Here is a 5,914-nt window from a genome sequence, read left to right on the forward strand (position 1 = left end):
TTCTCTTCCACTTCACCCTGCCAGACTCGCTTCTCCTCAAGCCATTCATCGACCTCTCTCCGCTGTGCCCTTGCCAGGACTTAAGAAGGGATGCCTCCACCTTTTTGACTCCATGGTCGAGTGTTCATTCCTTGATCCTGCCGTGCATCATAGTACATGCTAGGTAGACACAGGTGATGTCTCACGAGGCTGCAGGCTCTTCAAGGGCAGGGACCTTATCTTATAAATCTTTATTTCCATGGTGCATGGAACATAGTGGAAAATAAACATTGGAATCTGGGGGATAACGTAATTTGTATCAAATGTCCTTTTGAATTAAGAGATTTAGTTATGTTTACGAAGAATGTAAAGTTTGAATTGGTTTACATTTTGGCAGTTGGAACAGTTTATTGATGTCAGTTTTAAATGTAGAGGTGTAATGTTCAATTATTTTATATTTTCTGGAAGTCGAGTGAAATGTTTGATAAAATGTTGCCATTGTTCTTTGATATTTTCCACTCTCCGGAATTATGTACTGTAACTGACTGGTTGTAAATGTGGGGGCCACAGCTCAGCCCTGTGTCGGTGGTGCCTGAGGGGTGCCACCGCCACCCGTTTACCTCACTCCCATTGCCCCTCGTCACAGCCGTCTTCTCCCCTGCGAAGCCCGCACTTAGGCCTACCTCAGCACCGCTTTCCATGTCTTCCTTCTGCGTTCAGCTCAGGTGCCACCTCCTCCAAAAATCATTCCTCAGCTTTTGATCAGAATCATGATGCAAACAAGTACAGACAGCCTCTAAATCTCACTACTTTATTTTTCAGCTGGGGTAATAAACCCAGACAAGTTAACTGGCTTACCAGGTTGGGACTAGAACTGGGCTCTGTGACTCCTAACCCCGTGTTCTTAAACGACGCTGCCTTCTCACGTTCTGTGGCATTTGTTAGCATATGCTTTCTTGTAGTCCCACTTTTTATCTTTTTATGTGCCTGTTATACTTCCCGAATAAGATTGTAAGCCCCGTAAGGGCAAGGAATTTGCATTTCTGGCACTACCGTAGTATTCTATTCTTAGTTATAAACTAGATAAATAAATGGTGGTGACTGCAATCCCAGCTTCCTCACTCAGATTGTTTCACAGTATACATTTCCTTGTGGTGTGCGTGGCCATGTTGTCTGGAGTGTGTGTGCTCACATGTGCGTGCATGTGTGTGTATGTTGGCCTGTTTACACACAGAGTTCTTACTCCACCCCAATTGCTTGGGGACACATAGTTAAGGGGTTACCACAGCCAATTTTCTAGTCCGTGCTGGATGGGGCCAGTCATGGGAATAAGAGGCAGGTAAGGTACAGTTTTCCCCCAGGCCTTACCCCTTTCTAGGGCAGTGTACCTACATCCTGCAGCTGGTAGCCCTTAGGTGAAACAGGCACTGCCTTGGATAGGACTTGCGTGACCTGTGGGGTGCGCTGTTTCATGAGTCCTGAGGGATCATCATTGTCCTTTGGGGCTTGACTCTCTTCACACCTTGACTGCATTTTGTTTTCCACATTGTCACTGGTTTGGTACTCTAGGTTGACAGTGGAGTACTCTTAATTTAGATCTGGATGCGAGTGATTTACTCCTTTATGTTTTAGGTTTGGATCACGTGCTTGTGGGGTAGAGAGCAAAGTATGCGTATTAGAAATACTGCATTATTCATGAGTAAAAACTTATGTAATCTCAGTGGGTTTATATGATTTGAGAAATGGTTATGAAATGTTTAAAAAGAAAGCACATGATTAAGATCACACAAATATGTGTTGGAGGTAAGGAGGAGAGCTCATGGATTGGAACAAAGACTTCGTGAGGCTCTCAAGCCCTTGCAGAGTGGGGTGGGGGTCAGGAGCTGTGAAGTAGTTTGGGGCACAGCCTTTCTAAACTCAGAGGCCAGAGGAGTAGTGTGTTCAGAGAGGATCAAGGAGCCATCCCAACAATGGTAAGGGTTTGGGATGTCAGAGGCTTTGCATCCTTGTAGGAGATAAAAGATCATTGATAATTTTTAAAGGCAGATGACATGAAGATGAAATGGGTATTTTAATAATGAAGAAAGTAATATTAGTACAGGAATAATAATAAAAGGAGAAGTACAGAGATTAATTTGTCTAGTCCTCTACCGAGTTGATCCTCAGAAAACAAATGCATATGGGTGGGTGAACTTCTGAAACTTACTTGCAAAGCCAAATCATAATTTCACAGGAAGAAAACTAAAACCTAGTAAAAGTTCCATGGCCTCCCATGATTTCACATGCATCTCTCTGCAGCCCTGAATTCTCTAAGCTCAGATTCGCACCTCCAGCTGTCAGTTCACATCTCCACTTGGAGGTCGAATGGGCATCTCACATTTAATGCACCTCAGCAAAGCTTTTCCTCTCCTTTCACCAAGCCTGCTCCCATCCCACCTCCAGTGTGTATCTCAGTAAGTGGCACCTAGGAGTCTTCCATGATTTTCCTCTTACTAAAGCCTTGTGAATAGTGTAACTTTTTACTATGATATGTGATAGGTCAGTGGCCCATTTACCCTTTTTCAGTTTTAAGAAAATTCACATATTTTGTTTGTTTAATAACACGAGAATCACCTTTTCAAGCCAACGAAGTCCCCTTGAGATTTTGATCAGTGTTGAATAGATTTTCTAGATTAATATGTGGGAAGGATCAACATTTTAAAAAAAATATGGCATCTTCTAAATATTTAGAGCACATATGTGTCTCCATTCAGAATTTTTATGTTCTCTTGTAAAGTGATTTTTACATTTAGGTTTTGTTTACTTTTTAAAGTTATTTTAAACACTATTTCTTTCCTTAATGCACTCTTCACCAATAATAAGCAGTTAATTTTTGTTTATCTTATCTAACTACTTTGCAGAATTCAGTTAGTCAAAATAGGTGTCAAATCTCTGGGATTTTCTAAATAGATAAATAAATTTTATCTGCAAATTCATTTTTCTGATTTTACATGACAGGTCTTTATCTTGGCTTGTGTCATTAGCTAGTAACAGTTGTAGGCATCCCTGCAGGAAATAAGTATGACTGCTGAAGTTTCTGGCAGATGACTTTTATCACATTAAGAAATTTTCCTTTTCTTCTCAGTTTGCTAAAGGAACTCTTCCTCCCCCTTGCCCCACAAGGGATATGTTTTGAATTTATCCAGTGACTTTTTGAAGATTTAGAATATAATTCTAGTTTTTATTTTGTGAATTCTAATGTAGTGAATGATGCTAATATATTTTCTGAATTTGGATTACCCTTCAGTAACTGGTTTAAACCTATTTATTAATGTTCTTCTGATTTGCTAATTTGTTTAGGATTTATTATCTACACTTGTAAATGGATTGACAGTTTTCTTATGCTATTATGTCTAGTTTAAGAGACTGCGTTAGCCTTATAAAATGAGTCTAGTAGCTCCTCAGGTTTTTCTGTCTTGTCAAACAGTTTATATGTTGTGAGAATCATCTGTTTTTATTGAAGCTTTAGATAAACTCTCCTGTAAAACTATGTGCATATTTTCAAGTGTTTTTTACTGCCCTTACAGTTTCTTTAGTTATTGCCTGTTCATTACAGCTCTTAAATTTAGTTTTAAAAGTTCTACCTAATTTTGATTTATTTGTACCTTCTCTTGCTTCTTGAGTTGAATCTACCTCAATATTAAATAGATGGAATAATAGAACTGACCTTCGAGAAATATAGTTTTAATGGAAGTGGAACAAGAACTTTAATTTTAAAATAAGAAAGAGAAATATATACTCCTAAGAGCTGATGTTTCTATAAAAATGGAACTACGTACCATGTATTGTATATACTATATAAAGTGTAAATATTTTTTAGTTTCTAACTAGTCTGCTTGAACTGAATTTCCTTACAGTCATTAAAACATAACCAAAAACAAATATTTGTTGAGGGCTTGGGTAGGAGAATAAAGTAGCTTCTGTTTTCAGTGTGCTCATAAGTTAGTTGAGGTAATATATTTTTAAAAGTGCAAAATTGTAGTAGTTGTCCAAGAGAGCAATAGAAGGAAGGTCTACAAGCTGTATCCTGATGCTCATTCAATGACATAGATCCGTCCTGCCGTCTCCACTTTACCTGGAGTGGCTCTGCTCCAACATAACTTGTTTCTTTCAGTGGAGACATGATTTGAAGATGAGGTTCCTTGGTTAAAGGTATTTACAACGTCTATTATACATTTAAGTTGAGGGGTGTGTATGTTGCATCTTGGGTGATTTCCTCAGTGTTGTCTTCCAATTTGTTCACCCTTTCACTATATCTAGCTTACTCTGTTAGTTGCATTTTAAATATTAAGCCATGTTTTTCATTTCCAAGATTTCTAATTGATTCTTTATGTCTGTCTGATTTTATTTCATTCTCTTCCATTTTTATTAAGTAATTTAGAGTTCTTTTTTTTTATCTCTTTGAGCATTTTCAATCTCGATTATTTTATCCTTTTCCAGCTTTTCTAGAATGAACTCTTGTTCACGTTTTGATTTTATTGGCTCTTTCTTAGTATTGAGTTTCCTTGTGTGTTTTGGAGTTTTGGGATGCAAGATCGTGTTTTTGTTTCTTTCCTTCTTGCAGTCTCTCTGGTGGTATTTTTTTTTTCCATTTTATTTATTTATTATTTTTTTTGAGGTACACCAGGTTCAATTATGTTTTTATACGCATATCCCCATATTCCCTCCCTCCCTCGACTCCCCCCACCCTCCCCGTCCCAGTCCTCTAAGGCATCATCCATCCTCGAGTTGCACTCCCTTTGTTATACAGCAACTTCCCACTGGCTATTTTACAGTTGGTAGTATATATATGTCTATGCTACCCTCTCACTTCGTCTCAGCTTCTCCTTCACCCCCCACTCCCCAAAACCTCGAGTTCTCCAGTCCATTCTCTGCATCTGCGTCCTTGTTCTTGTCTTGTCACTGAGTTCATCTGTACCATTTTTAGATTCCGTATGTATGAGTTAGCATACAATATTTGTATTTCTCTTTCTGACTTACTTCACTCTGTATGACAGACTCTGGGTCTATCCACCTCATTACATATAGCTCCATCTCATTCCTTTTTATAGCTGGGTATTTTCCATGGTATATATATGCCACATCTTTTTTATCCATTCATTTGTTGATGGGCATTTAGGTTGCTTCCATGTCCTGGCTATTGTAAATAGTGCTGCAATAAACATTATGGTACATGTTTCTTTTGGGATTATGGTTTTCTTTGGGTATATGCCCAGTAGTGGGATTACTGGATCATATGGTAGTTCTATTTGTACTTTTTTAAGGAACCTCCAAACTGTTTTCCATAGTGGCTGTACCAACTTACATTCCCACCAACAGTGCAGGAGAGTTCCCTTTTCTCCACACCCTCTCCAACATTTGTTGTTTCCAGATTTTGTGATGATGGCCGTTCTGATCGGTGTGAGGTGATACCTCATTGTGGCTTTGACTTGCATTTCTCTGATGATTAGTGATGTTGAGCATCTTTTCATGTGTTTGTTGGCCATCTGTATGTCTTCTTTGGAGAAATGTCTATTTAGGTCTTCCGCCCATTTGTGGATTGGGTTATTTGCTTTTTTGGTATGAAGCTGCATGAGCTGCTTGTATATTTTGGAGGTTAATCCTTTGTCCATTGTTTCATAGGCAACTATTTTTTCCCATTCTGAGGGTCCAGCATCATTTAAAAAGGCCACTTGGCATCTGGTCTTTGTTGCTGCAGGGAGAAGGCTTCTCACAAGGGCCTGCTGAAGAGCTGGGCTAAAATTGGGGGCGAGGGCTTCACTGCCTTTGGGGAGCTGGCCATGTGTCCTGGGCCCTGGGAGGCCACACTGGGAGATGTGAAGAGCTGGAAGGGGCGATGTGCTGCCCCAGCTGCCTTCTGCTCCGAGGGAGCTGCAGAGTCAGCCTGGGACCCAGT

The sequence above is a fragment of the Hippopotamus amphibius genome, chromosome 12, assembly GCF_030028045.1.
Source record: "Hippopotamus amphibius kiboko isolate mHipAmp2 chromosome 12, mHipAmp2.hap2, whole genome shotgun sequence".
NCBI lineage: Eukaryota > Metazoa > Chordata > Mammalia > Artiodactyla > Hippopotamidae > Hippopotamus > Hippopotamus amphibius.